Source organism: Lissotriton vulgaris, chromosome 11, assembly GCF_964263255.1.
Source record: "Lissotriton vulgaris chromosome 11, aLisVul1.2, whole genome shotgun sequence".
In the NCBI taxonomy this organism is placed as follows: Eukaryota; Metazoa; Chordata; class Amphibia; order Caudata; family Salamandridae; genus Lissotriton; species Lissotriton vulgaris.
In genome coordinates, this window is record NC_141699.1 from 445,304,106 (window position 1) to 445,321,162 (window position 17,057).

Genomic DNA, 17,057 nt, shown 5'->3' on the forward strand with positions numbered 1-17,057 from the left:
TGCTACACCAAGCACATCAACAGGTGCAACACCATCTTTAGCAAACAGTCCATACTCGCATATTGATCTTGAGTTTCGTAAACTTTATATTTCTATGCATTTATTGTGATGACCTTTTGTGTTATGTAAACACTATATCAACCTCATCAAAAACAAGAAACAGGAGCAGCGCTGTCCTCAACATTAGTTATTAGACATTTATCAAGCTTTTTTGTTGTAAAAACTACCCCATCCGAAGACAGTTGAAAATGTGCACACTTTCTGCCTTTCTTGGCTGGGGTTATCAATCACTCTTGAATTTCATATTCTGATTCAAACTTGTGGCCCTTTATTGAGCCTTTGTGTTGTACCTACTAACCTGGCCAAAGGCAGTGGTAAATTTAGACACTCACTGCCTTTCCTGACTTGGATTATCAAGTATTGTTCAATTTCATATTCTGATTCAAAGTCAAGGCCTTTTATCAAGCATTTTTCATATAGATGCTGCACTGGCAAAAGGCAGTGGGAAATTTGTACACTTGCTGCATTTCTTCGCAGGGGTTATGAACTATTGTTCAATTTCATATTCCTATTCAAACTGCAGTCCCTTTATTCTATCGACTACCCCGGCCGAAGGCAGTAGGAAATTTGAACTCTTGCTGCCTTTTTTGGCTCGGGTTATCAATTATCCCTCTTGTAATACAAATTCAAAGTGCAAGCCCTGTATTGAGCCTTCTTGGTAACTACTACCCATGAATGGCAGTGGGTAATTTGCACACTTCCAACCGTTCATGTATAAACAAAAGCTTAAATGTCTAACAATATTAAAAAAGAGCCAGTATAGTCTATGGTTATCAAATCTTCTGTTTGTTATTGAAATTCAAAGTACAGGCCCTTTATTGATCCTTCTTGGTAACTACTACCCATGAATGGCAGTGGGTAATTTGCACACTTCCTACCATTCATGTATAAACAAAAGCTTAAAAGTCTAACAATATTAAAAAAGAGCCAGTATAGTCTATGGTTATCACATCTTCTGTTTGTTATTGTAATTCAAAGTACAGGCCCTTTATTGAGCCTTCTTACTAACTACTACCCGTGAATGGCAGTAGGTAATTTGGACACTTTCAGCTTTTCATATTTTTTACATTATTCATCTACCACTCAATCAACACATCATCTACACCTACACACACCTACTTGCTGCCTTTCTTGGCTATGGTTATCAACTATTCTTCTATTTCATATCTGTTTTCAAAGTGCGGGCCCTTTATCGAGCCAGAAGGAAATGGGAAATTTGCGCACTTACTGCATTTCTTCACAGGGGTTATGACCTATTGTTCAATTTCATATTCCTATTCAAAGTACAGGCCCTTTATCAAGCCCATTTTCTTCAATCAACTACCACGGCCGAAGGCAGTGGGCAATTTGAACACTTGCTGCCTTCCTTGGCCGGGGTTATCAATTATCCCTCTTCTAATACAAATTCAAAGTGCAGTCCCTTTATTGAGCCTTCTTGGTAACTATTACTTGTGAATGGCAGTGGGTAATTTGCGCACTTCCTGCTGTTCATGTATGAAAAAAAGCTTAACAAAACCAATATTAAAAAAGAGCCAGTACAGTCTATGGTTATCAAATCTTCCCTTTGTTATTCTAGTTCAAAGTTCAGGTCCTTTAGTGTGCCTTCTTGCAAACTATTACCCGTGAATAGCAGTGGCTAATTTAAACACTTATAGCCTTTCTTAGTTTTTACATTATTCAAGTTCCACTAAATCAACACATTATCTACATGTACACATACCTACTTGCTACCTTTCTTGCCTATGGTTATCAACTATTCTATTTCATATTCGTATTCAAACTACAGGCCCTTTATCGAGCCTTTTTGTTGTAACAAGTACCCCAGCCGAAGGCAGTACAACATTGCACACTTGCTGCCTTGCTTGGCTGGGGTTATCAATTGTTCGTGAATTTCATATTCTGATACAAACTCCTGCCCTTTATTAAGGCTTTTTGTTGTACTTACGACTCCGGCCGAAGGCAGTGAAAATTTACACTATAACTGCCTTTTTTGGCTAGGGGTTATAAATTGTTCGTGAATTTCATATTATGATACAAACTTGTGCCCTTTATTAAGGCTTTTTGTTGTACCTACAACTCCGGCCGAAGGCAGTGAACATTTGCACACTAACTGCCTTTCTTGGCTAGGGGTTATCAATTATAGTTCAATTTCATTTTCTTATTCAAAGTCAAGGACCTTTATCGAATCTTTTTATTATAGCTAATACCCCGGCCGAACTAAGTAGGATATTTTCACACTTGCTGCTTTTCTTCAATGGGGTTGTCAATTATTTTAAAAGTACCTACAAGCTTAGCAACAATATTTTCTTTTGGGGGGGCGAAGCTTGCTAGTGCCGATGGCGGACGCCTGAGCGAATAGCTCCACACCATCAACCACATAATTCGGCATTAATCCTATCTATAACAGAGCCTGTGAATCCTCATTAACGGCGCACGCTCCGTGAGAACAACAGACACCATCGGAGGTGGGAGCGGGTGAAATCCGACAGCCAGAGATGGAGTTACGGGAAGTCTGCATACTCGGCCGCTTAGGCCACAACGCCCCGGTCTAACGTGGTGTGCTGCCCAGCTTACGTAGCACGGCGTGCAGCGAGAGACACGAGACCCCACCCGGGGACGCCGGAACTCGGCGGTCACACTGGGATTCCAGCTATTCAGAACCCTGGAGGTACAGTGGCAGAGCGGGATACCCCTCAAGGACTGTGGGCAACTGTGGGAACACCTACTTGAGGCCATCGCGATCCTGTGCAGGGAATAGCGCTGTCTGCCGAGTGGGCGCACAGAGCACTGGAACCTTGGGCGGGCACTGGGAGCTGCCAAGCGCGACTCTTGAAACCTGGACCTGGAGCGGAGGTAGCGGACGTGTAGGCACTGTAGCGCTGGAGAAGACACAAGGGGGTCTGGTGAGCTCTGGGCTCGGCTGGAGATCTTCGACGACCTCGGAGCGCCCTGGTGTGTTGCATGGGCCTGTGTACTCTCCTTCTGGCGCAGGGGCACAGCTAGCTGCCACTTGCGGCAAGCTAAGGAGTGCTGCAGCCACAGCGGTGAACGCTCCTGCGGAAAGGGCACACAAGAGCCCAGGGGAGCTTGGGGATGAAAGTCTGAATATGTCTACTAACCCCCCAATTCTTCGGGCATAGTCCTAAAGCGGCGGCAGTACCGAGCATACGGGCCAAGCTCTGAGGAGGGAAACGCGGAGGAGGCCCTGTACCCAGATTGCTTGACAACCGCTGTTGTAGGCTTGGCGAGGCACCCGGTGAGGGGGACTGGCCTGACATTCCTGAACTACAGAAATGGACCCCCCTGAACAAGACGCTGGAGGTTTAGGCCCTTATTGGGGGAAACCTGCCTTGCGGCCTCCTATTCTCTCCCTCTGCGGACGTAGCAAAGAATTGAGCCCGGACAGAGGGCACAGAGGGCCTGCTGGACTGCCGGACACCCCGGCTAGGCTGATCCGTCCCCACTTACAGACTGAAGGGGGTCCCTGGTAGATTAGCCGGAGAGACCAGGTGTCACTCGGGAGGAGATACCACCGTGACAAACTGCACTCCCTGCAAGGCACTGAGGGGAGTGGGGCCACTGAGGCTCACCCCAGCACTATGGGTAAGGGAGACAAGACACAAACCAAACTCCCATTCGAACAGCGCTGTGTAAAGGCCCCGGATCCGCAGGAGCCGGAAAGGGCGCAACAAAACAGGAGCCAGGATAACACGATATACTCGGACATCAAGGAGCTGCTGGTCACTATGGAGAAGGGTCTGCAGGATAGTATCGTGTCCATGGGAATGAAGATCGACGCTCTTACCTATCGCATGGACAGGATGTCAGAAAGGGTGGATAAGCACGCGGAGAGGCTGGATATGTCGTAAAGACGCCTGACGGAAGTAGAAGAAGGGCAAAGGGATCTGCACAAAGACCGCAAACAAATTAGCAAGATAATTCAGGTCATACAGGATAGGTTGGAGGACTTGGAAGCCCGCTCTAGGCGCTCCAACATACGCATTACAGGAGTTTCGGAGACTACACACACAGGTAAAACTGAACTATTCGTAGAGAAACTGCTGACCACCTTACTGGGAGACGATGTCTTCTTGCCCATATTCATAGTGGAGAGGGCACATCGCTCGTTGAGCCCCGGTCCGCGCCCAGGGGCCCCCCGAGACCGATCATTGCTAAACTCCTAAAATACAGGGACAGAGACACTGTGTTGCCAGTGGCCAGAGAGAAGGGTCAGCTGCAGTTTGAGGGGGCGGCCCTGTCACTATACCCGGACTTCACGTTGAAGGTGCAGTAGGAGCGGCGGCACTTCGCACCGTACAAACAACAACTCTGGGATCTAGGCCTGGACTACGCCATGCTGTACCCAGCGAAGCTAAGAATTAACCAACAGGGGCCTTCCCACTTCTTCACCGACCCAAAAGACCTCCAAAAGGCTGTAAAGGCATGGACCAAGGAGCAACGGAACAGCCCCAGAAGCCAGACGGATGAGCAGGAACCCACCAGCCGCTTGGATGAGCAAGAATAATAGAACGGTCCCATGTTTGTAACCTCGACGCGTGATGAGCTGCGGGGAAAGTCGGAGTGAACTGTGGGAGAGGAGCCTCGACTAACTGAACTCTCGGCTTGTTAGACAGTGCGAAGCGGAGAGGACCCATGGTACTTGTATGAGCTCCGGAGTTCCTGGAAGAGGTGAGCCTGTCCCATGTTACGTTTGTCTCTTTAAATAATGAGGTCTGATCTTAATAGGCATTGGGCGGGAACATGCTCCCCTTTATACACTGTTACCGCGTGGGGTGCCTGTTTGAAATACGGGGGGAATGGAGGCGTTGTGGTGAGAGACCGCTAAACGCTACATAATGATGCAGTGACATTGGCTTCCGTTGATGGACAAGGACGGGTGATGGTGCTAGGAGCAGAATTGAGGGAACTGTTGGCCTGCTATAGGCACCTGTTCATATTCTGTCGAACTCTGCCCCAGCGCTGTAAGCACTACTGGTACCTGCGGGGACCAGCATGGTTAAATAGGGGAACATTGTGGGGGGAAGTATTTTCATGCTAGGCCGAGTTGGGGATGGTCTGCTGTGGGAGGGGGGTGAATTTAAGGGAAAGGGAATGCCTTATTGCTCAAGAATGTATTCTCTGTGCTCCTTGTACGCACCTACGTGTATTGCTCACTGCGCAATGGCCTGCGCCTGCAATTAGATTGATCCCGAAGCTCTGCACGCTAGTCTGGTTCTACTCCTGAGTCACTGCGCACCCCATGCTAAGAGAACCACAACATGATGTCTAGTGTAGCGAGAGAGCAGGAAAATGCACAGCCAGCCACTATCCACGCCCTCACGTGGAACGTCAGGGGATTGAATGACTTTAGAAAGTTAAGAAAAGTGTTAGGTTACCTGGGGAGACATACAATAGACATAGCGTTACTACAGGAAACACACTTGCCACTCATCAGCAGGATGTTACGCAGCAGAGGCCTGGAAGGGAACATAGCAGTAGCAGGGTTCATGACTCACGCCAGGGGGGTAATTACCTGGGTAAACCCGGGATCGAAAATCCAGTTACGTACACTGAGCGCTGACCCAGAGTGCAGATATGTCATAGCGTCCTGTAAGGGGATGGGAATGGACTTGACGGTTGTAAATGCGTATGGCCCCAATTACGACGACCCAGGAGTCTATGAATCACTAGCTGCGAAAATTGGTACTTACGACACACCCCACAAAATCTGGGGGGGACTTTAACCTGACACTTAACCCGGAATTGGACAGGTCTACTGGCCCGCCTCGCAACCTTCAGCAGCGGCACAGATGCTTGCAGCCAAATTTCTTGTGTTAGACGTGGTAGATGTATGGAGGAGTAGAAATGCAGAATTGGGAGGATACACACACTAGTCAACCTATCATGGAGTGCACACTAGGATAGATTACTGGTTTACCACATCGGAGACACACCGCAACACTAGACAATGCAAGGTGCTACCACGCAAGCTCTCAGATCACTCCCCCATAATGTTAGTACTGGACACCCCGGTTAGGAAAATCCCCCCCCTACACATGGTGCTTCCCACCATATTCGCTTTTGGACCCAATCTTTCGCCGCGAGCTGGCAGAGTCTATAGACCTATTCTTTGAAAAGAATGTGGGATCGGTGGAAGACTTCCAAACAGTGTGGGAGGCGTTCAAGGTTTACATACGGGGCGTAGCGATATCGAAACATTCTAGTGTGCAATAAGACGCCGTCTGTCGGAGCTAGAAGGACAGTTGCGAACCCTGTAGGCGCAACAGCTGAGCCGATCAGATGATGGAACGGAGGAGAGGATCAAACAACTCCTTGTGGAATACCATGAGGAGGCAGACAGAGAGGTAAAGCACCTAGGCAAATATGCCACTGCCCGTACATATAGAGAGGGGGAAAGACCGGGGTCGGGGCTGGCAAATGTCATCAAAGGCAGGAGAGGTAGGCCGCTGGTCTCCGAAATGAAGAATACTGATGGGCACATAGCCACGGCGGAGGCAGATATTGCTGCCATATTTAGTGAGTATTACTCGGAGATATACTCTTCGAAGAGCGGGGAGATGTCGGCCGAAATTCTGGATTACCTAGAGCACATAAAACTTCTGTTCCTCTCTGACTCGGATAGGGAAATCCTCATGTGTCCTATACAACTTGATGAGATCAAGGATGCCCTGGCCTCCATGCGATTGGGCAGTGCGCCCGGCATCGATGGCCTAACGGTAGATTTTTACAAAACGTTTCAGGACTAATTGCTCCCGCACATTTCTACACTGATGAGCGACATCTGTAGCCTAGGTAGTATGCCGAGCTCCATGAGAGAGGCTAGGATAGTTACTATTCTTAAAACGGATAAGCCACAGGATGAGTGCGGGTCATACCGACTGTTGTCGTTACTTAACGTAGACACCAAGTTATATACAAAAGTACTAGCGACCAGATTAGCATTGCTGGCCCCCGATTTAGTAGCCCCGGAACAGGCAGGGTTTATCCCTAGCAGAAATCTGACGTACAATATAAGAACCGTATTAGGCACTATTCAACATGTTAGGCAGGATGTACCGGCGATAGCAATTTTTCTAGACATGGAAAAGGCATTTGACTCTGTGGAATGGCCGTTTCTACTTCAGGTACTGATACGGATGGGACTGGGGGAGCCATTCCTGCAAATGGTTGGAGCACTTTACGAAGGGCCAAAGGCAAGAGTACGCGTTGGTAATGCAGTCTCACAACCAGTTACTATCATTAGGGGGACGCGACAGGGGTGCCCTTTATCCCCACTTCTATATGCTCTAGCTGCAGAACGCCTGGTCTGCGCCCTGAGAGAATACCATGTTCATGAGGGCGTACGATTCCCGACCTACAAAATAGTGGTGTCAATGTATGCTGATGACACGCTACTTTATGTGCATGACCCCACGATGAACCTATCCCCGCAACTAAGGGAGGTGGTCCACTTCGGTGCGCTCTCTGGCCTTAAAGTCAATTGGACGAAATCCATTGTGCTTCCCCTCACGCCTGTGTCAGGACAGGTGGAAATGGAATACCCCCTACACACCCGATTAGGTATCTTGGGATACAACTCCACACGAACCCGAACCTACTAATTAGCCCAAACTATGGGAGGGCAATTAGAAAGCTGGAATATGATATAGCGCTCTGGAGCAAACTCCCTCTCTCTCTGATGGGCCGCATAGCCATTATGAAAATGGTGGTTCCTGTTCCTCTTTAATGCCCTTCCGATAGTACTAACTAAAGCTTTTTTTCAACGGCTGACAAGTCTTATGATCAGCCTGGCATGGGCGGGGAAGCAGCCCAGGGTCAAGTTGACGACTTTCACCCTGCCCTACAACATGGGAGGTCTTGCGGCCCCGGACCGTGAACTCTATTACAGAGTGGCACAAGCGTCGCACCTGCACACTTGGATACACGGAGACAAGATGATCCCGCATGTTCGCATGGAGCAAATCTTTGCGCAACCGCATCCGCTTCCAGGCAAGATATGCAAGCCACTAGACCGCAAAACAGGAGTGCTGGACTCCATAACTGCTACCAACCATGCATTGCACTCGCTTTTGCAGAGACAGGGGGGAGCGTTGATGTATTCACCAGATATGCCGCTGGAGTGGATGCTCTGGCTCTCACCTATGGGCGAAAAGGGAGTCACCAGAAAATTGGCGAAACTTGGGCTTCATAGAGCGGGCGACTTGTTTCAGGATGGCATCGCCAAAACCTGGGACCAGGTGCGGGGAGACGGCAGAGAGACCCCTATGATGCAGCAATTCCAGTTTCATAGAACGCGTAGTGCACTCCTGGAATTGCTTGGCCCAGACATGGAGGAGCCTCCAGACGTCCCCGGATTGACACATGTTATCAAGGCTAAAGAGCCCCGGAAGCTACTCACGAAGATGTATAGGGTAGCCCAGACGCATGGAGTACACCAGCATATGACAGAGAGACTGGCGTGGCAGAGAGATCTGGATATACGCTAGATGACACTATATGGCGGTATTGCTGTGAGAGTACGAAGCAGATATCACTCAATGGCCGACAGAGGTTGATCCACTTCAAATTTTTACAAAGGGTGTATTATACACCAGAGAGACTCCACAGGTACGGCCTACGGCAAACAGCAGAATTCGAACGATGTCACTCTGCAGATGCGGACTTCATGCACTTGGCATGGTACTGCCCGGGCATCCAGTCTTACTGGTGTGAGCTCTTCTCGGAAATGAGCAAGATCTTGGAGGTGGACTTGCCCACGGAACCGGGTCTGGATCTTATAGGGCACTCCAAGAGACTCCCAGCCGCGCTTCACAGACTTGCGGACATGGGAATGCTAATGGCTAAGAGAGTGGTGGCACACTGTTGGATGAGAGGTCCGCTCCCTACTAAAGCTAGATGGCCTCGAGACATGTTGGATTGTAGCACCCAGGTGGAAAACTATAGCGAATTGCTGCCTCCTAAGAGCCACCCTAAAAACTTTTGGACACTATATCGCACTGACCTTGATGGAGGAGGGCAGGAGGAATCGGACAATCCGGAGCTGCAGGACCTCAAAATGACATTACGAGCCCAGGCAGTGGTGCGGAGCGGCGAGGGTCCTGGCTAGACAGATGGGAGGGCAACATGACACTTCGCTTATCCTTAGCTGGTAGGGGTATAGCAACTGGGACATACACTTTGGATAGGAGTATCGGTCGAGAAGCAGGCTTAGAGCTGGAGCACATTTGCAGCGGATGAGGAGACAGGAAGGACAAGGCATTAGTACAGCACAAACACCTTCAACATGCACTGTGAAGGCAAGGAGGGAGGGGCGGGAGGGGGTAGGATCAGTAGTTGAGTGGTGCTTAGTGTAAGTCATGTTGTAATGCTAACACTTCGGATGCTAAACCAGGATGTAGCCCCGGGTTGTCGAACAGTTGGGGTTAAGGAAATGAGGAAAACACGCATGATTCTGCGCCTTGGCTAATTGGTTGAGGATGAAACTGTTGATTCTGCTAGCGCCCTGGAGGAATATGCCGCCTGACCCCCGGGTTGTCGGCTGATGGGCCGTGTATGCTAGAGCCAATTGTTTACTTGACATATGTACAAGGCGGCCAGCCATTGAGGTTGTAGGCCTGGAGATGTGTATTTGAATTGCATTGAAATAAAACAATTTAAAATTAAAAAAATGTAATGTAATGTAATGTAAGTGCCAATTTATATCGCGCGGCAATCGCTCCAAGGAGCATCTAGGCGCCCAGAAAGGACCACCAGGTGTTAGGTAGTAATAAAAAACAATACTTTCTTTTGGAAACAAATTTCAAACTAATAGTCTCTGTAAAACCTCTTTGACATGTTCAGCCATTTCTCCAATTCTTATTTCTTGTAGAATAGTTCCATATTCAGCATCATTTCCTTATTGCATAATTGTAATAACTTCCTTACATTAAAAATATAACCAAATGTTAACATTACTAATGCTACATTACATCATTTTCTTATACTACCTATGGAGCATAACCACAAATTACAATACCACAAGATATCTGGAGAAGCTTGTTGTGAAGACTCTTGAAGAAAATGAAACTTCTTATTATTGATGACATAAGCATGGTATCAAACTTAATGCATGCCTTTGTGCATTTAAGAATGCTTCAAACTCTTAAAACAGAGTATGACATATTAGTCTCAATTTATTTAAGGCACAGACAATTGTACTATGTCCTCAGATTCTGTTAACTGTACAAAATAACATTCATCAATGTTTGTGTCGAGTAGCACCTTCAATATACATTGCAGACATCAGCGTTCACAACTTCACTTCACCTTTCCTTCTACATTAATGACCTCATTGAATCCAGCCTAGCTTTACTTAAGGCAGAGACAATTATACTGTGTCCTCAGATTATGTTATCTGTGACTAAATAGCATTCATCGATCTTTGTGTCAACAACTGCTGTCAATCTACACTGCAGACAGCTGCGTTCACAAATCCAATTCAGCTTTCCTTCTACATTAAGGACAGTTCTGTATTCTTCCTTGCTTTCCTTAAGGCAGATACTATTATACTGTGTACTCAGATTCTGTTATCTGCGACTAAATATCATTCTTCGATCTTTGTCTCAACAACTGCCTTCAATCTACACTGCGGACAGCTGGGTTAACAACTTGAAGTCAGCTTTTCTTTTACATTAAGGACAGCATTGTATTCAGCCTTGCTTTTCTTAAGGCAGAGACAATTGTACTGTATCCTCACATTCTGTTAACTGTGACAAAATAGTATTCATCGATCTTTCTGTCAACAACTACCTTCAATCTACACTGCAGACAGCAGGGTTCACAACTTGCATTGACCGATCTTTCTGTCAACAACTACCTTCAATCTACACTGCAGACAGCTGGTTTCACAACTTCAATTCAGCTTTCCTTTTACATTGAGGACAGCATTGTATTATTCCTCGCTTTCCTTAAGGCAGAGATAATTATACTGTATCCTGAGATTCTATTATCTGTGATTAAATAGCATTTATCGACCTTTGTGTCAACAACTGCCTTCAATCTGCACTGCGGACAGAAGGGTTCACAACTTCAACTCAGCTTTAGAACTAAAAGTATCTTTAATATCTGTCCTTACAACAACCTTCAATATATTCTGCAGTCAGTAAAAATTAAAACTTCATAGCAAGTGCTCCACTACTACAGAAAACATTGAATTCAGCCTCACTTTATTTAAGGTAGAGACTAATGGATTTTATGTCTTCAGATGTTGTAAAAGAATGTCACAAATAGTATTCATGTCTAACTGCTCACAAGAGCTTTCAATATACACAACGGATAGCTCAGTTCACAACTTCAATTCAGCTTTCCTTCTACATTAAAGACACAATTGTATTGAGCTTTACTTTCCTTAAGAAAGACACAATTATACTGCATCCACAGATACTGTTCACTTTCACAACTTGCCTTGACAGATCATTCTGTCAACAACTACCTTCAATCTACACTGCGAACAGCTGGGTTCACAACTTCAATTCAGCTTCCCTTCTACATTGAGGACAGCATTGTATTCTAGCTTGCGTTCCTTAAGGCAGAGACAATTATACTGTGTCCTTAGATTCTATTATCTGTTACTAAATAGTATTCTTCGATCTTTGCCTCAACAACTGCCTTCAATCTATACTGCGGAGAGCTGGGTTCACAACTTCAATTCAGCTTTCCTTCTACATTGAGGACAGCATTGTATTCTTGCTTGCTTTTCTTAAGGCAGAGACAATTATACTGTATCCTGAGATTCTATTATCTGTGATTAAATGGCATTCATCGACCTTTGTGTCAACAACTGCCTTCAAACTAGACTGCAGACAGAAGGGTTCACAACTTCAACTCACCTTTAGAACTAAAATTATCTTCAATATCTGTCCTTACAACAACCTTCAATATAGTCTGCGGTCAGTAAAAATTAAAACTTCATAGCAAGAGCTCCACTACTACAGAAAACATTGAATTCAGCCTGGATTTATTAAAGGTAGAAACTAATGGATTTTATGTCTTCCGACTTTGTAAAAGAATGTCACAAATAGTATTCATCTCTAACTGCTCAGAAGAGCTTTCAATCTACACTACAGACAGCTCAGTTCATAACTTCAATTCAGTTTTCCTTCTACATTAAAGACACCATTGTATTGAGCTTTACTTTCCTTAAGACAGACACTATTATACTGCAGCCACAGATACTGTTCACTTTCTCAACTTGCCTTGACAGATCTTTCTGTCAACAACTACCTTCAATCTACACTGCAGACAGCTGGGTTCACAACTTCAATTCAGCTTTCCTTCTACATTAAGGACAGCATTGTATTCTAGAATGCTTTCCTTAAGGCAGACACAATTATACTGTGTCCTTAGATTCTATTATCTGTGACTAAATAGTATTTTTCGATCTTTGTCTCAACAACTGCCTTCAATCTACACTGCGGACAGCCGGGTTCGCAACTTCAATTCAGCTTTCCTTCTACATTGAGGACAGCATTGTATTCTTGCTTGCTTTTCTTAAGGCAGAGACAAGTATACTGTGTCCTCAGGTTATGCAAACAGTGACAAAATAGCTTTCATCAATCTTTGTGTCAACAACGGCCTTCAATCTACCCTGCAGACAGCTGGGTTCACAACTTGAATTCAGCTTTCCTTCGACATTAAGGACAACATTGTATTGAGCTTTACTTTCCTTAAGACAGACACAATTATACTGCGTCCACAGATACTGTAGTGTTAACTTGTACAACTTGCATTGACAGATCTTTCTGTCAACAACTACCTTCAATCTACACTCCAGACAGCTGGGTTCACAACTTAAAATCAGCTTTCCCTCCTAGATTAAGGACAACATTGCATTCAGCCTTCCTTTCCTTAAGGCAGAGACAATTAAACTGTATCCTCACATTCTGTTAACTGTACAAAATAGCATTCATCGATCTTTGTGTCAACAACTGCCTTCAATCTACACTGCGGACAGCTGCGTTCAGACCTTCAATGTAGCTTTCCTTCTACATTAAGGACAGCGTTACATTCAACATTGTTTTCCTTAACACAGATACAATTCTACTCTGTCCTAAGATTCTGTTAACTGTACAAAATACCATTCATCAATGTTTCTATCGATTAGTACCTTCGATCTACATTACAGACTGCAGGGTTCACAACTTCAATTCACTTTTCCATATACATTTCTCTTCACTATGTGTGCTGAGAACTGCCTTCAATCAATTCTGCGCTCAGTAGAGTTCACAACTAAATACCAACAGCGCCAGCACTACAGAAAACATTCAATACAATCTTGATTTACTTAAAACACAGACAATTGCACAATATCCTCACATTTTATTAAACTTTTAACACTAGGAAATTCAGCCTTCATTGATTTAATGCAGACAAAATTCTACTATATGTGTTTCACATTTTGTTTAAATAAGTGAAAAAAAACATTCATTTATGTCTGTTAACAACTGCTCTCAATCCACACTGCACAGGGAACATACAAGCTCACTGCCAAAGATACTACTTACTCAGCGCACCATAAATAATCACAAACAAAAGGGAACACTTTTATGTCACAGTCAGACATTCTGTCCCTTTTAAATGGAATTGATGCAGAATTCAATCAACAAAAGACATTACTTCAATTACTGTACCTCACCCCGACCACACATCATCACAGGGTACATTCAAGCTTAGCGCCAAAGGTATTACTAACTCAGTGCACTACAAATCATCACCAAGTCACCGTATTGAATGAGATGACTTATTTAGAAAAAAATACATCATACTTTTTGAAAATATACTTCAACTTACTTCTGTGAATGGACAACCAATATTTATTAGAGAACTTGATTTTAAAGATTTTCCTACCAATCTGTGCTGCTTACACCACACATCATCACACACTCCACAGAACTTTGTTGGTTTAGATGCACACTTGCTTCCTTTCTTGGCTGGGATTATCAATTATTCCTCAATTTCTTATTCTGATTGAACGTCAAGGCCCTTTTTTCGAGCCTTTTTGTTGTACGTACTACCCCGGCCAAAAGCAGTGGGAAATTTGCACACTTGCTGGCTTTCTTGGCTGGGGTTGTCAATTGGCCTTCTTTTAATACAAATTCAAAGTGCAGGCCCTTTATTGAGCCTTCTTGGTAACTATTACTCGTGAATGGCAGTGGGTAATTTGCGCACTTCCTGCCGTTCATGTATAAACAAAAGCTTAGGTAGTCTAACGATATTAAAAAAGAGCCAGTATAGTCTATGTACATGTATTTATATATATAGCGCAAATCGCCCACATCGCAGGCATCTATGCGCTTGCTTAGGGAAACCGTCCTGGTATTCCCCTGTGAGATACCCCGGCAGGGTATCCACAAGGTGAAAGCCAGGCATCCCGCCGCGAGGGGCCGTTGTGGAGATTAAGCAAGCTATTGGCCAGAGTTGCAGAGTGTGAACCCGTGAGTCGAGTAGGCACCGGAGCGAGAATTATCGAGTCCGTGGAATTATTGAGCCCAACTCCCATCGGGGCGGGGAATTGAACCCTGGTCCAGGGCCGATCTCAGCTTCCGGGTCTGCCGCCTCTAACCCCTGAGCCACACTTCTCCACTTCTCTAGTCTAAGGTTATCAAATCTTCTGTTTGTTATTGAAATTCAAACTACAGGCCCTTTATTGAGCCTTCTTGGTAACTACTACCCGTGAATGGCAGTGGGTAATTTGCGCACTTCCTACCGTTCATGTATAAACAAAATCATAAAAGTCTAACAATATTAAAAAAGAGCAGTACAGTCTACGGTTATCAAATCTTCTGTTTGTTATTGTAATTCAAAGTACAGGCCCTTTATTGAGCCTTCTTGCTAACTACTACCCGTGAATGGCAGTAGGTCATTTGGACACTTTCATATTTTTTACATTATTCATCTACCACTCAATCAACACATCATCATCATCTACACGTACACACACCTACTTACTGCCTTTCTTGGCTATGGTTAACAACTATTCTTCTATTTCATATTCATATTCAAAGTGCAGGCCCATATCAAGCCTTTTTGTTGTAGCTACTGCCCTGTCCGAAGCCTTTTTCATATAGATACTGCACAATTTTAAATTATGTTGACATTTTAGTACAAATTAAATCAGAAACTGCTAACGAGGAAATTGATCTGAATGACACATCTGATGAAGTTGAATTGGAATGTCCGTTAAATTATGAGATATTAATAGAATAAATTTATTGTTGAAAAATAATAAAGCTTTGAGCACTATCTACTACTGTATTTATGGTACTAAAAGTGAACACTTACTGCCTTACTTGACTGGGATTATCAATTATTATTCAATTTCATATTCTGATTCAAAGTCAATGCCCTTTATTAAGCCTTTTTGTTGTAGAAGTTTCCACATTTGCAGCCTTTCTCCGCTAGCGTTATCAATTATTCTTCTTGAAATTGAAATTCAAACTACAAGCCCTTCATTGACCCTTCTTGTTAACTACTACCCATGAAAAGCAGTGGGTAATTTGCACACTTGCGTCTTTTCTTGCGTCCTTTCTAGCGCACAGTGTACTTTCTGCACTAGCTTGCCTCCTTATATGTGGTACCCATTTCTCAGGCTCCCACGGCAGAATCTGACACCCCGTTGGTGTAATGGACTGGAAAACCAAACACCCACTTTCCTTACAAGGAAATGGGTAGCTTGCACATCTTCAGCATTTCTTATTTTTCACCTTATTCATCTTCCACTCAATCAACATATCATCCACACATACACAAACCTACTACTGCCTTTCTTCACTACGGTTATGAACTATTCCTAAATTTCATTTTCTGATTCAAACTCGAGGCCCTTTATCGAGCCTTTTTGATGTAGCTTCTACCCCATCCAAACACAGTAAAAAATGTGCACACTTGCTACCTTACTTGGCTAAGGTTATCAATTATTCTTGAATTTCATGAACTTCTTTTATATCAGTTATAGGTTTAGTACAATAACAAAATTTGTCTTACAAGTCTAAAAGAACAATGAATGACAGTCTACACTACAGACAACACAGGTCACAATTTGAACTATTATGTCCCTGAAACATACATATTTTGACAATGCATTCCATACATGTTCTATCTTTCATTTCAATCGTAATTACAGATGATACACTCCACCATTAAATGTACACTGCGGACAGCCGGATTCACAACTTCAATTCACCTTTCCTTCTACATTACAGACACCATTGGATCTACCCTTGCTTTCCTTAACGTAGAGACAATTGTACTCTGTCCTCAGAATCTGTTAACAGTACAAAATAGCATTCATCAACATTTGTTTCAATTAGTACGTTCTATCTACATTACAGACAGCGGGGTTCACAACTTCAATTCAGCTTTCAATGTAAATTTCTCTTAACTATGTGTCCTGAGAAGTGCTTTCAATCAATTCTCCGCTCACTCAAGGCCCTTTATCAAGCCTTTGTGATGTAGCTACTACCCCACCCAAATGCAGTTAAAAATTTGCACACTTGCTACCTTACTTGGCTAGGGTTATCAATTATTCTTGAATTTCATGAACTTCTTTTATATCAGGTATAGGTTTAGTACTATGTATAATGTAATGTAATGTATAGGCATTTATATAGCGCACTACTTACCCGTAGGGTCCCAAGGCGCTTCGACCGCTGCGAAACCCTTCCTGGCTTCCCTGAGAGATGGTCCCTTAATGGGTATCTCCAGGGTGAGACCAGGCATCCCCGGCGGTCTGGTGGGGCCGTTAGTGAAGATGAGGCAAGCTAATGCCCAGAGTTGCCGAGTGTGATCGCTGATCAGAGTGGGCACCGAGGCGAGAGAATTATCGAGTCCGCTCACCCAGGTCCAGAAACCTGCCGCGCCGGGAATCGAACCCTGGTCCCGGGCCGTCCTCTGCTCTCGGGTCTGCCGCCTCTAACCAGTGAGCCACACTACTTCACTTA